We start from the raw sequence: 24326 nt of genomic DNA, 5'->3' as shown, positions 1-24326 counted from the left end.
AATTACAGTTTGGTCCGAAAATTTTAGCGTTTGGATAGCTAAATAAGGAAAAATGACTAAATCATAAAAATTGTAAAATTTAATCAGTGTTGATTCTAATTAGTTGAATGACTTAATTAATTATTGTGCAAGGATCTACGTGGAGAATAAACCCTTTTCAAAGATGGTGGATTATTAGTGGAGCTTAATTTTTCATTTTGGTTATTATTGTTACTATTTTAATTAAATATTTAATTATAAAATAAGATAAAATAAAACAAAATCATCATCATCCATTTTCATTTTCTTTTCTTTCAACATCAAAACTCCATTGATGAGAGTTTGAAGAATTTGGCTGATTTTTCTTCCTTGCATGTAAGTACTTTTAAGACTCGTTTTTAGTAAATTTTATGTTTTTGAGATCATTTTCAAAACTCGTATCTCCATTGATGAATGCTTGAAATTTTGATGTTAAATGGTTGTATTTGGAGCTTGGATATGAGATTGAGCTATTTTGTAATGTGAAAATTATTAGTTTTGAATAGAGGGATTAACGTGTAAGTATTTTGAAATTGGTATGAAATTTTGTAATTATTGATAATAGAGGGTTGTAGAAATATGAACTTAAAATGGGTTTAAAATTTGGAGCTCAAATATGTAAGTTATGTTAGTTTCGGTTTTAGGGACTAAATTGAATAAAATGTAAAAATTTAGGGCACATTTGATAAATGAAGTTGAATTAATTTACGATTACAATAGGTTGTTTTGAGATTTTTGAAATTGATTAATTGAATTAAATCATATTATAGATTGGGCCTTGAATCAATCAGAATATAAACGCGGAAAAAGGAAAATTTGCTTAAAATTCATTGGTGTCGTATTCGTTGTCGATTTTGATTAGGTAAGTTTCGTATGAGACTTAATTTGTTAATAATTTTTTATTATTGTATTATTTAATCGCTTGGTAGGCTAATTGTTGTAATACAATAATTGTTGGCATTGAAAGAACTATAGTGCAAAGCACCATATATGTGGCTAACACGAATAGTTATATGATATGGAACTGTTATGAAATATTAATTGGTTTATGTTACAAGTATATGGTTATTTGGTATGTGAAATAAAATGAATAAGTATATGGTTATTTGATATGTGTACGAAAATATTTAAAAGAAAGGAAAAGATTGAATACATGATACAGGGCCCGTGTGAATGCAATGAATAACTAGGATACAAATGACATGTCATTAGGGTCTTTTATAGAAGGTACTTTTACTGGTGTTGGCTTTATGTCGTATATATACATCAGATACTATGTACCAATGGTAGATGTTAAGGTCGCCAATACACCCCATGGCACAACGAAAAAATTATTCTAATGATCCACAACCAATGATCCATGTACGAGGAATGAATCAGGTTAAAATTGTGTTGAAAATATACCTTCTTAAATTAAATCATTGAAAGGATGTTTCTGATTCGATGTCGATTCCAAGCCACAACAAAAATGTCTCTACCTCTACATAGTCCACCCCGTCAAATATGAACAGCCACTTTTTCTTAAACCTTTCAGAGAGAATTAAAAAGCAGTTGATAAACCTTTTAAATTATTAAGTTGGTAACCATAACACACTAAGAGATTATCATCCTTTTATCCTCTTTGATATCACATATTAAAAAGGAAAACTTGGATTATTCCTTATTAATAATGAAGGCAAATGGAAAGTTAGAAAAGTAATTATATTCTTTCAAAAGAATATAGGATTATTCCTTATTAATAGAGAAGGCAAATGAAAAGTTAGAAAAAGGTATTGTATTCTTTCCAAAAGAATATTAATTTCCATGTTTTCTATATTTTGACTGAAATTAATTAACATAATTGTTTATATTAACAAATTTGGTAAAATATATACAATTAATATTTTGTATTAATCAAATTCATATATTAATTATATATATGTTCTCTATTTGTGTACAACAAGTTTGTACATATAATGCGTTTAATATTTAACTATCAAATTAAATTAATTCAACAATTAATTTAATTCATGTGACAACTAAATACAATACCAAATGTATCTAGATTCTGTTCGTTTTAACTATAGGGTGTGACCCTGTAGGCTATTGTAATGTTGGTAGTAATACTAGAACATTTCTAACATTACAAGCAAAGAATGGCATCTAGCAATGCATTATTGCCACCCAAGTTAGAACAAGTCGTGATTCGACATAACCTTTCTGTGATAATCTTTTCACGTATTATATCCTTTTATCCTTAATATCTAGATTGGATATAAGTCATGGAATAGTCACACTTGTATAGTCCAATCTCATATTTCTTGATTTTTTGAGCGGACTACAATAAACAAATAAATGTAAGTCTCATATAAACTTATTCAAGCATGGCCAAGCATTTCTAGTCTCACTCCATCAAGAGGCCTAAGATATTGCTCCCATTATGTAGGAGGGATAAATCCTATCTTGATCAACCATATCCCACTACATGGGTTGTGGTATATCCAATATCAATCTTTATAGTACAACCTATTACGGTAGACATTTTGATTGTATCAAAATATACAACTCACGATGTTGGGACAATGATGATCTCAATTTGAGGATCATATACATAGTTATTACTATGATTAATATTGTGATTATTACATAATAATTCAAGAAACATACTCATAACAGGTTAGTCTAATATCTTGTTATCTAACACATACTAATGTATTGATTTTGACATCCCTATGTCAACGACAGTTCTTTGTCATCAATCAACTACACATTAGTCCCAATGCATTATTGTTGTTCAAACCCACAATAATATTTGACTAAGGACCTTTTAAAGAATAATCATATTTTCTTAGGATTTTATTATAATTCAGTTTATTTATATACACAAAAAAAATTTGAAATAATAGTGACGATGCCTTATATTAATAAACAAGGTAAAATGAGTACGTGATTACAATCATCACATGATTGGTCTTTGGGCATACTCTATCAATCATCCACTAGCACTAAGACTAATCAATCATATATATAATACTGAGTGACTTAGTGTGACAATCATGCTTCTGTTGTGTCAGAGGCTTTGTCAGTGGATCAGCGATGTTGTCATCTATTGGTACTCTGCATATTTCCACATCTCCTCGATCAATGATTTCTCAAATAAGATGAAAATGCCTAAGTATATGTTTGGATCGCTGGTGAGATCTGGGTTCCTTTGTTTGTGCAATTGCTCCATTGTTGTCACAACAAAGTTCTATAGCATCTTATATGCTAGGCACAACCCCTAGTTCAGATATGAACTTCTTGATCCAAACAACCTCTTTTGTAGCCCTACTAGCTGGAATAAAATTGGCCTCAGTTGTAGAATCAACTACTGTATCTTGCTTTGAATTTTTCCAGCTCATAGCGCCACCATTAACACAAAACACAAAACCTAATTGCAATCGTGAATCATCCTTGTCGGTTTGGAAACTAGCATCAGTGTAACCTTTTACACTCAGCTCTTCCTCACCTTTATATATAAAAAATGTATCCTTAGTCCTTCTCAAGTACTTAACGATATTTGTAACTGCGACCCAATGACTTTCACCGGGATTTACTTGGTACCGACTCATCATGCTTAAAACATATGATACATCTAGACGAGTACATAGCATGGCATATATGACAGATCCAATAGCCGAAGCATATGGAATCTTACTCATACATTCTCTCTTTTGTGAAGTTGAAGGACACATTTCCATTGAGAGTGAAATATCATGTCTCATAGGTAGAAATCCTCTCTTAGATTCTTCCATAGTAAATATTTTCAGTACTTTATCTATGTATGTACTTTGGATTAGACCTAGGAGTCATCTTAATCTATCTCTATAGATTTTAACTCCTAATATGTATGTAGCCTTGCCCAAGACCTTCATAGAAAATCAACTTCCTAACCAAGTCTTAATAGACTGTAGGGTAAGTATGTCATTTCCTATGATAAGTATGTCATCTACATATAGTACCAAGAATACAATAGTGCTCCTATTATTTTCTTGTAAACACAAGGCTCATCTTCATTTTTCATAAAACCAAACTATTTGATCGCATCATTAAAACGAAGATTCAAACTTTGAGAAGCTTGCTTTAATCTATAAATGGATCTTTGTAGCTTGCATATCTTACCAGCATCTTGATCGACAAAACCTTCAGGTTGTGTCATGTACACATCCTCTTCTGGTTTCCCATTAAGGAAATTTGTTTTGACGTCCATCTACCAGATTTCATAATCATGAAATGCAGCTATTGCAAGTAAGATCTGGATGGATTTAAACATAGCAAGAGGAGAAAAGGTTTCATCATAGTCAATATCATGAACTTGGGGAAAACCTTTAGCGGCCAATCTCCCTTTGTATGTTTGTACATTACCATCCATGTCAGTTTTCTTTTTCAAAACCTACTTGCACCCTATGGGTTTAACCCCTTCAGGTGGGTCAACCAAGATCCATACTTGGTTTTCTAACATGAAATCCATCTCAAACCTAATGGCTTTAAGTCATTTCTCATAATCTGGGCTCGTCATCGCTTCTTGATAAGTCCTAGGTTCATCTTGATCCATAAGTAGAATATCACTATGTGTTGTAATAAGAAATCCATATCTCTTATGCACATAGCATTCTCTTAAAGATCTTTGTGATAGTTATGTTTCCAAAACAATTGATTGTTTCGCAACAACTTATGGAACATGTTGTTGTTCAATCTCTAGTTCAATAATCTATTATTCTCGAATTTCTCTGAGTTATATTCTTTTACCACTTCCTTTTCTAGAGACAAACTCTCTTTCAAGGAAGACTCCTGTCTAAGCAAAAAAAACTTTGTTCTCTGTAAGATTGAAGAAATAATATCCTTTAGTTTCCATAGGATATCCCACAAAGATGCACTTTTGAGATTTGGGTTTGAGCTTAGTAGACGTCAAACATTTAACATAAGCTTCACAAACCTAAATCTTCATGAAAGACATACTAGGACACTTCTGGTGTCTTTTGAACCGATTTAGATGGAACACAATTTAGTGTGAAAGCAGTTGTTTCAAGTGCATGTCCTAAAAGGAAGTAGAAAGGTCAACATGACTCATCATTAATCGAACCATGTCTAACAGTGTTCAATTTCTCCATTCAAAAACTCCATTCCATTGTCGAGTATAGGGAGGTTTAAGTTGTGAGACAATCCCACATTCCTTCAAAAACTCATCAAACTCTAAGCTTAAGTATTCTCCTCCTCGATCAAATCGAAATGCCTTAATACTTTTACCTAGTTGGTTTTGTATTTCATTTTTAAATTTCTTGAACTTTTTAAGGCTTCAATTTTATGGCGCATGAGATAAATATACCCATATCACCTGAAGTCATCAGTGAAAGTAATGAAGGATTGAAAACCTCCTCTGGCTTGTGTGTTTATTGGTTCACATACATCACTATGTATTAAGCCCAATATATTACTAGCTTGCTCACTTTTACTATTAAAAAGAGTTTTAATCATTTTACCCAACAAGCAAGACTCACATATATTCAATTGTTCGAAAACAAAAGAATCCAAAATCTCATCTTTATGTAGCTTGGATATACGCTTCTCACTTATATGGCCCAAACAACAATGCCAAAGATAAGTTTGATTAGAGTCATTTATTTTCGATCTTTTAGTATTTATGTTATAAATGGATCTATCTTGGTCTAAAACGTAGAGGTCATTTACTAATTGTGTCAAACTATAGAAAACATTATTGAGATAAAATGAACAACAATTATTCTTAATAATTCTCTCAAAACCAATTTTGTCAAAACAAGAAATTGAAATAATGTTTCTAGTCAAACTGGGAAAAAAATAAAAATCCTCCAAAATTAAATCAAGTCCACTAGGCAATGATAAAATATGTTTTCCTACAACTAATGCAACAACTCTTGCTCCATTCTCAACTCATATGACTACATCTCTTTTACTCAGATTTCTACTCCTTTGCATCCCTGTATAGAGGTACAAATATGAGAAACACATCCGGTATCTAATACCCAAGAAGTAGATGTTGATAAATTCATATCAATAACATAAATACCTGAAGCGAATGCTCTATTTTCCTTTTCCTTATTGACCTCTTCAAAATAGTCAGGGTAGTTCCTCTTCAAAATAGGCAACCATATCCTCATGTTGCTTTTGAAACTCAGGAGCCATAGTGGCAAGAATTAGATATCCTATGTCTAACATGTCATCAAGATGCTTCTTATAAGCATCCTTGTCAGGTCTAGAGGCATTAGCTGTTGGTTCATAAGGAACGGGTTTTTTAATGACATATGATTTTCATTCTTGTTCAAGGACAATCCTCAAGTTACAAAACCAGTCAAGGAAGTTCAATCCATTCAACTTATCCTTCTCAAGGACCGATCGTAATGATAAAGAATTTGTGTTTTTTTCCATAATTAATCTACAATAATAAAATATGCTCTTGAGTACATTTGTCAAGTTTATTATAATCATTAAAAGGACTTTATTAAATTATGCTCCCACTATTTTACTCAAAATTAATAACCCTCATATTTTAATTTCGAAAAGACTTTCTCTAAAGTTTCCTAGTGGGTAATGATTCATATTTCACCTCTTCTTAAGTTAGTTTTGGCTTTACTCTCAAGATTATGGTTATTTAGGTAAGCAACACTTGCTAATTACATCACATGTAACTCCTCTATTTTGTTCCAATCATCTAATGATTTATCCAAATCTCTTGCCTCTAGGTATCTAATCCTATTAGAGTAACCTAGTTAAGTTATTAACCAATATTATAACCGGCGAATATCACTTGCTTATTCTTTGTGTTTGACCAAGATAGATACATGTACTTCACTTTAGTAGAACCCACATTGTATCGATCGAGGCTTTAACGAGGGTAAATATTGGAAGGCAATCTTAACTTAATATTTTATTGATTGGTTTCTAAATAAATTAATCTCACCATTAATGGTCAATATTTGCCCACCTAATCCTTTAATTGATCTTATCAATATCTTATAACATGAATGCTAACATAGCATCAATTATATCATATACAAGAAAAATATAAAGCAATAAATAAATGCAATGGTTATAGCCCATAAAACTAAAGTGGTTCCTCCCAAGCCAATGGGAAAGCTGTAGGGAATCCTAAGGGTTTATGCCACTTCTCAAGCTTCTTTTCCACTTTAGGTAGCCCAACCATCTTTTCCTCTAATCTTTATCAACTCGTACAATTTAAAATTATAGAAACTCATTTTACATATGAGGGAGTAAGATAAGAAGAGAAGTACAAGAGAAATATAGAAAGGCACGACACGCAGGTCGTATTTATAAAATTACAACCTTTGCAAGTAATAAATTAAATGGGTTATCGGGCTATAACCATGCATTTCCAAAAGCCATGCATATCAAACATAGTATACAACATGTATTTCATACAACTGCATCAACCAATAAATTTAATCTTGAATCCGTATTGAACAAGTAACTCTGATACCACTGTTGGGACCACCAGTACACCTTGTAGCGTAGCAAAAAAATTATTTCAGTGATACACAGCCAAGGATCCATGTACGAGGAACGAATCGAGTTGAAATAGGGTTGAAAATATACCTTCTTTACTGAAAATGTCAAAAGTATGTTGCTTATTCGATGTCGATTCCAAGCCACAACAAAAATGTCCCAGCCTCTACATAGTCCACCCCATCAAAAACGAATAATCACTTTCTCTTGAACTTTTCAGAGAGAATTAAAAAACGGTTTCTAGACATTTTAAATTATTAAGTTGGTAACCTTAACACACTAAGGGTTTATCATCCTTTTATCCTCTTTGATATCACATGTTAAAAAGGAAAACCAGGATTATTCCCTAATTAATAGAGAAGGCAAATGGAAAGTTAGACAAAGGAATTATATTCTTTCAAAAGAATATTAATTTCCATGTCTTTTATATTTTAACCGAAATTAATTAATATAATTGTTTATATTAGAAAATTCGGTAAAATATATACAATTAATATTTTGTATGAATCAAATTCATATAATAATTATATCTATGTTCTCTATTTGTGCACAAAAATTTATACATATAATGTTTTTTAATATTTAACTATCAAATTAAATTAATTCAACAATTAATTTAATTCATACAATACCAAATGTATTTGGATTTTGTTCGTTTCAACTATAAGGTGTGACTATGTAGGCTCTTGTAACGTTGGAAGTAATACTAGAATGTTTCTAACATTACAAGTAATGAGTGGCATCTAGCAACACATCATTGCCACCCAAGTTAGAAGAAGTCATGATTCGACATAACTTTCTGTGATAATCTTTTCATGTATTATATCATTTTATTCTTAATATCTCGATTGGACACAAGTCATGGAATAGTCACACTTGTATAGTCCAATCTCATATCTCTTGATTTTCTCAGTAGACCACAATAAACAAATAAGTGTGATATCTCACAATTTATTCAAGCATGGCCATGTATTCTAGTCTCACTCCATCAAGAGGCCTAAAATATTACTCCCGTTATGTAGGAGGGATAAATCCTATCTTAATCAACCATATCCCACTACATTGATTGTTGTATATCCAACATCAGTCTTTATAGTACAACCTGTTATGGTAGACATTTTGACTATATCAAAATATACGACTCACGATGTTGGAACAATGATGATCTCAAGTATAAGGATCATATACATAGTTATCACTATGAGTAATATTGTGACTATTACATAATAATCTAAGAAACATACTCATGGCGAGTTAGTCCAATATGTTATTCTCTAAAACATACTCATGTATTGATTTTGACATCCCTATGTCAATGATAATTCTTTGTTATCAATCAACTACACATTAGTCTCAATGCATTATTATTGTCCAAGCCCACAATAATACTTGACTAAGGACCTTTTAAGAATAATCATATTTTCTTAGGACTTTATTACAATTTATTTTATTTATATAAGCAGATAAATAAATTGAAATAATAATGGTAGTGCCTTATATTAATAAACAATGTAAAAGGAGTATGTGATTACAATCATCTCATGATTGGTCTTTAGGCATACTCTAATAGTGGATACCTTAGATGGCTAAGATCTTACATATATTGCAAATTCTCTACAGCTCGTGTGATTAGTATCGTGTAATGGTTGATGTCCCGATTTACTGGATACCTTACCAATGGCTAAGATTCTGCATGTGTTACAGATTCTTCACAACTCATGTGAGCAGTATCTTGTAATGGTTAATTTTTTATTCACAGCTCATGTGAGCACTTTCAATCATAGATCATGTGAGCATTATTATCCCATGTATTTGAGGCATATTCACTACAGTTCTTTGGGCAATGAAAATAAACGTGATATGAAATGAAATTGTTTAAATGATGTGAATACTGAATTTAAAATGAATTCATAAGAATGGAATGATATAAGTGTTGTACTTGCTGAATGTTTTTAATATAGATTATATTGTATCATTGGAAATTTCATATGATTCATGTGTGATAATCTTACCTTTTGTTGTTAAATTGTGATAACAGGAAGCTGTATAGTAGCTATCCATTTAATTAAATGTGAACTAATGTGAGTTATATTGTTTTAAGTTGGGAACGATAATGGAACAAAATGATCTGAGTTATAATTGGTCAAATGTCTTTTGGATAGTATTAAAGTTAACCGGTTATACTATAAGCCTATGTAATATAATGTATTAACTTCTAGAAGTGTTGAGTGATGTAATTGTGGATGTAACAGGATGCCAAATGATATCCACAATTTTTACATTACTTTTTCATAATTTGATTATTGAGGTAGGTTAAATGAATTTCATACAAACTTACTAAGCATTAGTAATGCGTCGATCAGATCAACTTGGAGCTCACACTATCCAACCATGATTCAGTATATTTTTAATTATTCCTAACCTAGTTAAGTGGCATGTATATAAGGTTCGTATTGTATAAGTGAATGTTTGGATGTACGTGATCTTGAATTTAAATTATGGTTGATTTTGGAAGTATGTATGTTATGCATTTACATGTGTATGATGCATGGTGACAAGTTATAAATGAATTCATGAATGGCAAAATTTTGGAATGTGGGATGATTGGACAAATGTAGTAAATATGATTATGGTATGATAATATGATGATGAGTTGTATAATGATAATATGATGATGTAAGATGTTTAATTGGTGCAATTTGACACTTATGGAAATTGTGTTTGAAACATATAGATGGACTACTTAGATGACACAAAGGTTATGTTTGATGATGTATAAATGGCTACCTTGAATTGGAAAGATTTGGTAAGTTTTGGTCTAAAACTTTGAATCTTTTAAACAGGTATTGAAAGTGACTTAAGTATGTTTTGAAGTGTTGGAATGGTTGGCTTGAAAAATAAGTCAAATGGTCTAATTTCTTTGTACTACACTGCCGTGTGAGGTACACGGTCTAAAGGCAATACTGTGTGTATTGTGAAAAATGTCTTCAACATAGTCCACATGGTTAAAAAAAATTTATATGATTTAACCACACGGCCGTATGAAACTTGCACAAGAGCTAAGACACGACCGTACGACACGGTCGTATAAGACACATGGGTTATGACATGGTCGTACGATAATTTGTGTGACTACTATAGTATGTTTTGAACTTGTAACATGGGCACAATGAGTTACACAGCCTAGAGACACAGTCGTGTGACTCCTTTTTTGGATGTTTGTCTTTAACTTTTGAAAATATTGCAATTTGATCCATGTTTGTTTTCGACTTCATTCTAGAGCTCACGTAACTTGTCTGAGGCTCGGATATGGCTATATATATTATATTGAATGATTGATATGATAAAAACTGACATGTTTGACTGTGAGTTACCTGTCATAGTTTCTATTTGTTTCAATTCAGTCTCAGTTGGATTACAAATAGATTTTAAAGTTTTCACAAGCTCAATTTAAATCTGATTTTGTTCGCAAAGCATGATTTATATGAATGTATGAGATTTATTGAATTTTTAAATGAATTCTTGAATTAAATTAGTATGTAACTGTTCCGTTAATTACTATAACATTTTGTAACTCGTTTCCGACGACAAAGATGGGTGAGGGGTGTTAACAATATGTGCAGTTAAGTCCAGAAATGGGCAATATGTTTTCAAGGAAAGTGAATTTAATAATGAAATTGATAAGTAGTTTGTAAACTTATTAAGTAGATACCTTATTATACCTATTATTAAAAAAATTTCATGTATGATGGTATTGGTGTTAGAAAAAAAAAACCTCCGATTTGAAAATGGTGTTCTTGTATAGCGAAAAATTAAAATTTTGAAAACTGACCCAATTTGTGATATTTATAGCAATAAACCTTAACCGGATTTGTACCTGCATTTTTGGCTTAGTGGAAATTTTTTGTTCCTGACTTTTAACCAAATAACCTTCTTCACTATTCTCGTACCATGAATTACTTCAAGTGTTGGCTCAAACCAATTGAATTGAAACACAAAACTAGAAAAAGTTTTCTCTCATTTTGGGGTGAAAACGAAAATTCTCTCTTCTTAATAGAAACCAGTAAAATTGTTATTTTAGAAAAATATATAATTAATAGTTGAGAATAAAATCTCTCTATTTTTCGACAGAATAGTAATCTCTCAAAGTTGTGTAAATAGCTCTACCGGTGCCATCTATTTATAGGAGGAGAAAGTAGAACATTTGTTGAGTTGTAGTGGTTTATTTCAAATAGAAAAAAAAACACATCCTACTTAGAGTAGGAGAAGGGTGGACGATACACCCTAGTATTCCTACTAGGGTTGCTACCCCCTTCATCATGAGGGGTTTTGGACCTCTCTCACATCGGATCTAATTACGAGTACTTCCTGGGCTTTTTTGACCTAATATTCTATAATGTGATCAACTCGATTCAATTTTTCTATTTTCCAAAATTAATATTTATATATAAAATAATTTTTTTATCCCTATTTTACCCCCAAAAAATTTTAACGAATTTTCCCCTGGTAAAATTTCAAGAAAATATGTTCAATATTTCACAACTCAACATGTTCACTATGACCAAATAGTTTTTTTCATTTTCGGGCTTCAAAACAGTCTAAAAATATAAACTTATTATTCCGATCATTTTTTAAGTAATCCATATAGAATTGCAAATTTCCATCTTCATTTTCACTTTAATTTCCATTTTTGGAAACCTACACTCATTTCCAAACAATTTTATTTCTCCATATTGGAGGAAACCATAATCATTGCTAAATGTTTCCCATTTCTCCTTTTCTACTCATTCCATTCATTTCTATTCAAACACGCAATTCATTTCTGTGGTTTTAATTAGCTAGCGGAGGGACCAATTGGACATATGTAGTTGAGGCTTAAATGATTTATAATTTAGTTCTGCTAGATTGGAAAAACTCAGGCCTACAAGAGACCCTCCCACTATGACGAAGCTTCTTATGATGCTGATCATTTGCAATTCTACTATTAGGAGTTGGTTCTAGAACCATTTTCGTAGGGTTTTGTATATTTCCCGAAAGCTCCTCGAGTACCTTTTTAGTCTGAGGTTTGAAGTCATGCATGTAATTTTCTTCACGGAAAGTAGCATGAATTGACACTATAACAGTTTGCTTTTTTAGATTATAAAACAAATCACCCTTTGTTACCTTTGGATATCCTACAAACATGCACAATTTTTCCTGTGAGTCCAACTTCCTCGTATCTTTATCCAATACGTGGGCTGGGCATCCCCAAATTCTTAAATGTTTTAGACTTGGCTTCCTGCCATGCCACAATTCGTATGGAGTTTTTGATGCTGCCTTAGTTGGCACGTCGTTCAAAATATAGCAAGTCATTTGTACTGTATATCCCCAAAAAGAGATTGGCAACTTCGAATAACTTAACATTGAACGTATCATGTTTAATAACGTTTGATTTTTTCTCTCTACCATGCCATTCTATTGTGGAGTGCCTGGCATAGTTAATTGGGATAAAATCTCATTCTCTATGAGGTACCCTAAGAACTTATTATATAAATATTCCCTACCTCGATCAAACCGAAGTGCCTTTTTGGGTAAACCTAGTTGTTTCTCCACTTCTGCACGAAACTCTTTGAATTTATCAAAGGTTTCACTCTTGCGGTACCTCAGGTCATACCCTTATCTAGAATAGTCATCAATAAAGGTTACATAATACTCGTAACCACCTCTTGCACTAACACTTGTGGGGCCACATACGTCAGTGTGCACAAGTTCTAGGGGAATTTCAACCCTCGTTCCTTTTGCATTAAAAGATCGCTTGGTTATCTTACCTTACGAGCAAGATTCACATTGTGGAAGATCAAATTCTTTAAGTGAACTTAAGATGTTGTCTTTCACGAGTCTAGTGATTCTTTCTCAGTTGATATGACAAAGTCTCAAATGCCAAAGGTACGCCTCATTAGAGTGAGAATTTTAAGTCTTTTATTTGATATTTCAGTCTCAAGTAGTGTGTACATCTTTAGTTAGTTCAACAAAATAGAGAGTATTTGACATCCATCTATTACAGATAATATTGTGATTTCTAAATATTGCAATTTCATTATTAAAAGTCACAATCAAGCCATCTTTATAAAAACATGCAACGAAAATTAAGTTTCTTTTGAAACTTGGTACATAGAAAACGTCTTTTAAAATAATCTTCCAAGAATTTTCAAAATAAAGATATACATCTCCTACTACTTTAGCTGCCACACTTGTCTTGTTCCCGGTCCACATCGATAAGCTCTTATCTCTAAGGTCTTTCGTTTCCTCGAACCCCTGTAGAGAAACACAAACATAATTAGTGGCTCCCGAATCAATGACCTAATGGTCTATTGAGTCTTTCACTAAACAAGCTTTATCATCAAGAGTTGCATACCTTTTCCTTTGGTAGCTAGGTATTCCTTCCACTCTTTACAGTTTGCCTTGAAGTGCCCTTTCTTACTGAAGAAGAAGCATTTAGACTTAAATAAGTCTTTAGGCTTTTTGGTTCTCTTCCTTTCCACTTGTGGTGGCTATATTTGCTTCTACTCTTCAAACCGACTAACTGTCATTCAACATCAACTTATAAGATTGTAACCCCTTCATGAGTTGTGTAAGCGTCAGATTTTTGTTTCCAAGGTTATATGCAGCCTGAAAACTAGAAAAATCCTTTGACAAGCTTTTGAACACCATCTCAATATGAGTGTTCTGGTCTAGATTGACCTCATTGTCCGCAGCCTCGACAAAGTAGCCCATTAGAGTGATCATATATGGTATTTGACCGGAGTGTCAAGGTTTTTCTAAGCATTAATCAAGCTAGTTATGGCAGACTATAGAGCTAAGGCACCAAACATGTCTTCTAGTTTATACAGAGTATTGGTCACGCTTGCCATCATATAGCAACAATCTATCTCATCATAATCTTCCCAGTATTTTCTAGCCTCATCTTGAGTGGTTGGAGGGCACTTAGTATCAAAAATTGTTTTAAGTTTCTTACAATTTAGAACAATTATCAGGTTCCTTTTTCATTCCCTGTAGTTGTTTCTATTCAGTTTGTTTTTAGTGAGTATGTTCAATAAGGGAGTTGGTGTCATTTTTTAATTGAAAATAAAACATTCATATATTAATATCTTTGTATTAAGAAAATATTTTAAAACGTTTTGCAACATTACAATATGCACTAAGATGATGCATGCGTCTTACATTATACCTTAAAAACATTTGTAAGTCGTTGTAACGATAATTCCCACACCCATTGAATCAAGCCACCGTAGGGTGATCATGATCAACTAGTAAGAACATGGATTTCCATCCAATTAGTACATGAACTTAATTCCTTAGGCATTCACACGTACTAATAATCATGCAACATTTGCCCATCATTCTAACTTAAGCAGAGCTTTGTGGGGAGTTACTTAACTAGAAGATCTTGAGTGGATAACCATAAACTCAACACCTATCGCATCAAACACCAAAAATGAGTCATCGTGGGACAATCTCACCATGTAACATGCTTTGACTAGTTATCCTCCTTTAAGACATAATTTCTTAATGTATCGCATGATAATACCTACCATATGGGCTGGTCCAACTATCATATGATCATAAAAAAATTCTGCTTAATTTCAAGTCTCCTCAATGAAATCCACATGACAACGTCTAGTTTTGGGCATATCCATTTCATGCCATCACAAGAGACTTTTGATGGAGGTCATAGGTCTTGTCTAGGGACCTTCTCCCACTCAATATTTTAAAAAAAATTGCAAGGTTTTTAATTTTCGGTTTCAATCATGTATGATCAATATATGTATGACAAGTACATGTAACATTCTTTCCTAAACTATATAGCATGCTTATATCGTGTTTACATGACATGCTTTGGAAATTTTATAATATTCATATTCATTCATTCATAAGAGTTTATCAAACAATTTTGATTCTCCACAGTTTTTCTTTTAGGAAAAAATCGAAGAAGTGAATGTGACTTGTGCACCAAGTAGGTTCCTAGGAAACGGAGGTGAGTCGTATTTGACCACTTAAAAACCAAGCATGTCCTTGCCAAATCCAATCCTAGACATGCATCTTCTCATTACCACACTTCTCACAGTAATCAAATAGCCTAAAGAAGTGAATGGAACAATATAACACATGAATTTTCTCATTACCACACTTCTTATCTTTAATAGATCAACTGTGGATCATCTCATACATATATATCATAATTATATCATAAATAATTATTAAACAAATATATAAAGAGATGGGTAATAAAATAAAATTGTCAATCAAGGTTTCCATGGTTATATTTCTAGAAAATAAATAAAAAAACCAAAAAAATACATAGTTTTTCACCACAAGGCATTCCTTATGTCTTCGACCTCCATTGCTCCATCTTCTCCTCATCATGGTAACCTTTTTGGAAAATTACATTTATATCCTATGTTCATTTTTTACGAACAAGAATTCTAAAAAATAAAAATAATCCTACGTGGAGATTACAGTCTACGATCTATTTCTTAAGAACCACAACCTTGACAAAAAATAATTATATAATAAATATATATAATATTGCATTCATACACATACATTCTCCTAAACACGTGAATAATTATAAGAATGTCACATCTTATCAAATATTAATCAAACAAGATGAAGAGAGAGATTCAGCCTCAGTTTACACCATAAACATAGCACAAGTTGGTTCTGATACCAATTGTTGGAAAAAATCTGGTTTGAAAACAGTTTTCTTACACTGCAAAAAATTACAATTTTGAAATTTGACTTGATTTGTGATATTTATAACAATAAACCTTAATCGAATTCGTACCTATTTTTATGGCTTAGCGAACATTCGTTTTTCTCGGCTTTCAACCAAATGATCTTCTACATTATTCTCGTACCATGAACTGCTTCGAGTGTGGGCTCGAACCAATTGAATTGAAACACAGAACTAGAAAAAGTTTTCTCTCCTTTTGGGGTGAAAACAAATTTTCTCTCTTCTCAATAGAAGCGGAATTTTTTATTCTGAAAAAATATATATGTAATAGTTGAGAATAAACTCTATTTTTTGGCAAGACAACAATCTCTCAAATTTATGTAAATAGCTCTACCGGTGTCATATATTTATAGGAGGAGAAAGTAGAACCCTTGTTAAGTTGTGGTGGTTTATTTCAAATAGAAAAAAAAACCTTCCTACTTAGAGTAGGAGAGGAGTGGACGACACACCTTAGTATTCCTACTAGTGGTTTATTTCAAATAGAAAAAAAACTTCCAACTTCATGTTACATGAGAGGTTTTGGGCCTCTATCACATTGAGTCCAATTACAAGTAATTCTTAGGCCTTTTTAACTTAGTACTCTCTAATGTGATTCAATCTGATTCAGTTTTTCTATTTCCCAAATTAAACTTTAATATTTATATATAAAATAATTTTCTCATTCCTATTTTACCCTTAGTAAAATTTTGACAATTTTATTCTTGGTAAAATTTTGACGAATTTATCCCTGGTAAAATTTTAAGAAAATATGTTCCATATTTCACAAGTCAACATATTCACTATGACCAAATAGTTTATTTTCATTTAAGCTTCAAAATAATCCAAAATATAAACTTATTCTTCCAATCATTTTTTTAAGTAATCTATATAGGATTGCAAATTTTCATCTTCATTTTCATCTTCATTTTCATCTTCATTTTCATTTCCATTTCTCCATTTCGAAGAAAACCATAATCATTCTCGAATGTTTCTCATTTCTCTTTTTCTATTCATTTCGTTCATTTTTATTTAAACACGCAATTCATTTCTTATTCTAACAAGCTAACAGAGGGAACGATTGAAAATATGTAGTTGAGGCTCAAATGATTGATAATTAAGTTTTGGCTTTTCACTTATTAATTATAAAATCATTTAGTCACGAAGTCATTCCACTATAGTATCGTGACTGAGCTCTCACCAACAACATACCATTATGAAAGCAACTACTCAATGCTCGTCCAATAACCTTGTCATAAGTGTGTTACTTTCATAGGATATCCTTAATCTCTTTGGGATAATATCCATTCTCCCAATATGATCCTATTTTATCTCATGGTAACCATTACATCTTCCTTCATGAAAAGTCAATCACTATCAAATAGTGGTCAAGTCATCTATCACAAAAGTGGACGACCCGTGGCCACGTTTACTTTTCATCAACCATGTAATTCCAATGAGAGGATATCATTTACCAATGTTTTGGGCTATTAATTTCACTATTTTGAATGACGCTACATACTATAGAAGTCTTACAACCAACACATCAGCTTTCGGTTCCTTATCTATTTGAACTCAAGCTTTTACTTACATCAAAGTGTACGAGTCACGCATACATAGTTCGCCATCCACTCAGGATTTAGGCATGTCACACTATGAACATAACAAGTGAATAAATCCATAAACGGATTCAGGATCTATTTTGCTTAGGTACTGTCCGATGTACTATCAGTTCAGTCAGTCACATCTATATCTCTATCTTTTAGGAGTCATCCGCTCTGATGTCTAAGATAATGCATCTCCTCAATTTGACTTAATAGACGATATATTAGTCTTTTAACCGATTTTCTCATTTCTGATTAGACAAAGGACATGTTTAGGTTCATCTACTAATACAAGTTATTTTTTCGTCTTATGTTTCGACCATATAATACCGTTTAGTTTCAGTTTAAACAATAGACAATAAATGAGCAACATTTGCTTCTATTTTGTTTTGTGCGCAAAAACCTTAAGGAAAATAATACAAAGTATATTAATTGTAACAAATGAATTTATTTTATTAACCAATCTATTCGAAAAAATTACAAGTGTATATTGACGAAAATACTACACTTAAGGCACCAGATCCAAGAATTGGCTCATAAGTTTTTTACATATATATACAATTATAAATGATACAATTATAAATGATAATTTGATCTATATTGCAAAGCTTAATTCTTGATCTACTTACTAAGCTCTTGCAAGCTTAACGTATTAATTTTCTAACGCGTAGGTGGAAAATTGTTTTGAAGCTCTATAGTAAAGGTTGATCTCAACTCATCTCATCACAAATCAAGGTTTGGAAGAGAGTATGAATCTAAATTTTTGGCAATACTTTATGGCATAGACATAGAATATGTTAAGAATGTTTGTGGATGAATTTAATGGAAGAAATTAATGGTTTTTTATCTTCTTTTGAATTTTTTATCTTGATCATGTATGATGTTTGTTACGCCCAATATTTGCCCGGCCCAAACCAGAAATAAATAAACAAAGAACAAAGACCAAATGAAAATAGTCCAAAAATAGTCCCTTTACACTGGGCTCAATATGGCCCAAACTAAACACAACCCACTACCCAAAATCAAGCCCGAATATCCCCAACCCAATCATCTAAGCCCAAAACAAAATCATAAACAGAAACCCTAGGGTTTTTGGAAACTAAGCCGCCGCAACAGTAGCCCCCATGCACCGTGCCGAGCCGCGCCACGTCATCGTACGGCCTTGCACCTGCAGCAAACGCAACAAACACACAACAACAACGAATAACAGAAAGCACAGCAACAAAAGAAATGACAAAAAAAGGGCAACAAAAAGAAAATAGGAAAAGAGGGCAGAGAAAAAAATAGATGTATTTTGATTTATTCTTCTTTCGATTCGGCTATATAAAGCCATTTTCAGCATTTGTAAGTTTCTTTTTACAGAGGTAGTATCAATACAAAAAAAAATCAATACAAAAAATTGAAAAGAAGGTTTTCTTCTTTCTCTTTACCATTTTTTTTCTTTTTCGGTTGCTTTTCTTTCCTTCTCTTTTTGCTATTAATCATTCGTAATAGAATATATATAGAGATAAAAATAAAAGAGAAAAGGGGAAAGGGGGATCTTACCTTTGCGCGCCATTGGAGCCATCCTCTACTCTGTCCGAATCGGAATGAGAGAGAGGAGAGTTCTGGCTTTCAAGGTGGCAGAAGAGGAAGAAAAGCTTACCCGATGGCCTACTCTCCTTCTACTCTGTCGCAATCGGAGTCAGATGGAGGTTGAAGGGCTCCTGGTTGGATTGGGCATGGAACGGTGCAGAGGTCGTCCGTTTCCTTTTAGGTTTTATGGAAAAATGAAGAGGATTGTTTAGGGTTTTAGCCTTTAAACGCAGAGATGAAACGCCGTCGTTTGAAGCCAATACAGTGGCTTCAAAATGGCGTCGTTTTGTAGACCCAGATCCGTGCGCGACCCGACCCGCTCCATGGGGGATCCGCACGTTTTGATTAATGGGTTATTTACAACCCTGGTCCCTCCCATAACGCAGCGTTTCGAGATGTTGGGATTATTTCCCTTTTAGACCCTCGTGTCATTTGCGTGTTGTAATTTTAGTCCTTGTTATTTATTTTAATTCTGTTTTTGTTTTTTTTAATCGCATTTTGACCCGCATTTCATTTAATATTTCTTTTGTTCCTGTCAATTCGATTTTAATTATGATTTAATCCTTTTATTAGTCAGCTTGTTAATTAATTTATTGTCATTACTATTATTATTATTATCTTGTTGTGGTTCTCTTTTTACTTATTTAATATATATATTTCGTTTTTTATTTTTTATATATTTTCTATTTTCCTATTTATGTACACATTGCTTTATTATTTACTATTATCTTTAAACTAGTTTTATTATACATATATGTATGTACGTAATGTATATATTATTTAATTTTGAACTTTATATTTTTATATACCTATTGATACATATAGTTGCTTTACTTATTTTAAATATCCACATATATTTAGTTTATTTCACTTTTGCATATTAGTATACATTATTACTTACATGAAGTTTTTCACTCCTATATATTATTCATTCTAAATTAATATATGTATATTATTTTATGTATTTGATTCTCTTCTTATATGATATTTACTTTAAAATTTATTCGATTCTATCATTTTATGTAGTATTTGTTTTAACCTTATTTTTAATTTATTTCAAATTTTCATACATACATAATTTATTTTAAATATATTTTAACATTTAACTTCCTTTTCTTCATGTTATTCTTCAAAACTTGTTGCATTCTTTTTGCATTAATTTACTTGGAGCTTCGTTTAAAATTAGTTTTTTAGTTCATTAGCTTTTGAATATTAAAATTATTGTTTGTATGTGATGTGAGATAATTGCTCTTACACATATCAAATTGTTCGCTCGTATCCAACGATTCTTTGTCGTTCATTAGCATACATTTTAATTTACGAATCACCATTTCGCGTTGTACGTTATTATTCTATTGCATTTTATTCGCTTAAAAGGTTATGTTTCATATCATTTAAGTATCAAAACCAATTTATTCAAAAATCTTCAAAATACTCGAAGTTTGGAATCCTCGAGAGAATTGAGCCCTAACGTATTGGGTTCCAATTTTCCTCGTCGAATCTAAATAATCAAAATTTTTTCAAACATACAAATTTCAAATAAAAACCCATTCTCGGGAATTCGACACGTTGTGTTCTAACGCATTGGATATGACATGTTATTTTCTCGAGACGAGGATTTTAAAAATAAAGGCAATATTCGATATTTAGGAATTTTGTGAAATCGAGCCCTAACTTACTGGGTCTTGATTTTCTCATTTAACCCAAATAATCGGAGATCCTTCTCAAAATGCATAGGTTTTAAAAGTCAAGAGATAAACTTAATTTTGAAAATTTAAAATGTCGCACTCTAACTTACTGGGTGTGACAATTTATTTCTTTGAAATAAGTGAATCTCATCACCCAATTCATTTTACTCAAGTTTTTTTTCGAAGGATCGTATTTTAAAATCTTTTCAAAATTTTGACATTAAGACATTAAACAATCGATTCGGTACCAATTTTGGGTGTAACGAGGGTGCTAACCCTTCCTCGTGCGTAACCGACTCCCAAACCTGTTTTCTCAAATTTCGCAGACCAAAATCATTTTCAAGGTGAGCCGATCACACCACAATAAAAGATTGGTGACGACTCCCATTTTAAAAGTCGATCCCCATTTCATTTTTTTTCAAATATAAAAAAAAGGTTTCGACAATGTTGTTTTAAGTTGAATTGGATAATGTTTAAGGTTGGAATTTTGCACAAAAGAATGTTATGTTGGTTGAATTGGTTGATAGGAGCATGCTTGTGGAGTTATGAATTGAACTTGTATAGGTTTCTTGGAGCCAGAGTGCATGCCGCGATGTGGTACCTTTGAGGTCACAATGAGCTCAAGTCAGTGAGCGATGTCACGACGTGGAATCCATTAAGTCGCAATGAGCTCTCAATAGTTTGGAACTTCACATTTTGGTCCTTTAACAACCTCTAATCACCATGGGAGCTTTCGTAAGCTCGTATTAAGCTCGGATAAGTATTTGAATAATATTTTAATCATATTTTGATCTTATCAACATGAATAAAAATGTTCAATTGAATTGGAGCGATTGTAGTTGCTTCAGCAACGAATGTGACATCCCGATACCTTGACTGACGATCGGGTCAGGTAAGGGGTGTTACAAATAGAGAGTTAAAATTTGTTGTGTTTGTCACATTAAACCTTTTTTGACAAAAATAACCTGTCATCATTTATATTATAAATACGAAAAATCAAATTGTCATGAACAAAACCTTTTAACAAAGATATAAATATAATATTATAAAATAAATAAAACAATTCATCACTAATAAGAATTTACATTAATGACGATGAAAATTATCGTAAAAACACTTTTCGCCAAATATTTTTAAAGGTAAATTTTGACACCAAATATATTTCAAAAATTTTAATTATTACGTAAATTATACCTTCAATGACGATTATTTATTTTGATCGCATTTATAATATATCATGTGCCATTATTTTAAGCGTGATTCAAAAAATTATCATTAATTGATAGATTTATTATAGTGATATTATTATTAATTCTTTGCAAAATTAGTTAAGTAGAATCTTGCATTCACTTGTACATTTTGTAATATCCAAGTTTAAGATTTCAAGAATGTGAAGTTTATATATTCCCTATCATTCCTTGTCATTTGTGACGGAAAAAACACATCAACCACTATAAATATTTTAAGTTGCTCTATATTTGTTTTTGTTTTTTTTTTTTTTTTGACATGACCATGTGTGAATGTTTTTATATTTATTTTAGTTTAATTTTTATAATAGGGTAAATTACATCAACAATCACTCAATTTTGAGTAGCTGACAAAACAATCACATTGGTTTCATTTCAGTCACACAACTTTTAAAAAGTGACAAAACAGTTCTTTTTGTCATTTTCCGTTACAGACGTAACGATAAAGTGACGTGGCAGATGACGGCTTGCTTGGTGTCATTAACCATCCAGCTGGCCAGTTAGCATCAATTTAAACAACCATATCAGCAGCAATTTAGGGTTTATGCAGTAGAATAAGAAGAGAAGAAGAAAAAGAAAAAGAAGAATGAGAAGAGAAAAAATGGAGATGCTTGAAGATAAAACAGATGAAAACATGTTCCCTCCTCTGTAAATTCTATTAGACTTCAATTTCCCCTTTCATAAATCTTTGGGTTTTCATGGAGGAAATCAATTGGGATACCTTTTTTCTTGAGGTTGACTTACTTGATTTCGGGGATATCTTAGATAATGAGCCAGAACAGGTAACGAAACCTCCTCCTCAACCTTGTTCGACCCAGAATCCCGATGAAGAACCAACGTTGTCTTCGTGGATCGAGGAGATCGAGAAGGTTTTGATAGAGGATGATAATTTTGATCATATGGTTGAGACTCAACTTGTCCCTGATGATGATTTCTTGGTCGATTTACTAGTCACCTCCTTGTAGCGGTAGCGATATCGTTGGCGTCGACAGTGGTGATTTGCACAAACAAAGCCAGACCCACACCGACGTCGATAAAGACAATCCCATTGCTAAGAAACAGAAAAGGTATAAATTGATATTCCCAATTTATCGTATTTGTTTATTGTTCTTTGAAACTTCATTTTGTTTCAATTTTGTTAGTTGCATGTTTAATTTGAGGTAGAGGTGTAATGGCTTACCTAAGGAACTCAATCTCAATCTAGTTTTACTTTTAAAGATTGATTGATCTTCCCAATTTTCATACAAACACAAGTATTTTGCAAATACCCAAAACTGAAGATAATAAATGGTATTACTTCAATTGATGGATTTGAATGGTTTCTTTTTCAGACAGTTGAGAAATAGAGATGCAGTTGTGAGATCAAGGGAAAGGAAGAAAATGTATGTCAAGGATCTTGAGATGAAGAGTAGGTATTTAGAAGGGGAATGTAGACGACTGAGCCATGTGCTTCATTGCTGAGAATCAAGCTCTTCGGCTTTTCTTTTCCTCCTCCCCTTAATCACAATCAATTTTTGTTGTTTTGCCCTAAACCAACCCAACCCTTCAGATTTTTTCCCTAAACCCACCCCAAACCTTGACCCATCAGCTACTTCACCAACGTGGCAAGTTAACTGGTCATATCAGCTAGTTAACTTGCCACATCAGCTGTCCTGCTAGTGTCTTAATGGAAACTGTTAATCAATAACTGTTTTATCACTTTTTTATAACATTAGTGATTGTTTTGCCATTTTTTTAAAATAAAGTGATTGAAATAAAACAAATGCGACTGTTTTGTCAGCTACCCCAGAATTGAGTGACTGTTGGTGTAATTTACCCTTTTATAATATGTGAGATTTATTAGGATATATTTTAATTGTCGGTCCAATCATGAATTTTAATGTTGATTAGAGTTATAGTTATTTGAATATAAACTTAAAGAAATAGT

The 24326-nt window shown here is 32.1% G+C and overlaps 1 pseudogene; it reads left to right on the top strand.

Moving 5' to 3' along the window:
* Window positions 1–23043: 23043 nt before the first annotated feature.
* Window positions 23044–23900, top strand: LOC128043007 (bZIP transcription factor 60-like; annotated as a pseudogene).
* Window positions 23901–24326: the final 426 nt, after the last annotated feature.

Source organism: Gossypium raimondii, chromosome 8, assembly GCF_025698545.1.
Source record: "Gossypium raimondii isolate GPD5lz chromosome 8, ASM2569854v1, whole genome shotgun sequence".
Classification (NCBI taxonomy): domain Eukaryota; kingdom Viridiplantae; phylum Streptophyta; class Magnoliopsida; order Malvales; family Malvaceae; genus Gossypium; species Gossypium raimondii.
The sequence above is the reverse complement of the archived record's forward strand: the minus strand, read 5'-3'. Positions and strand labels throughout refer to the sequence as shown.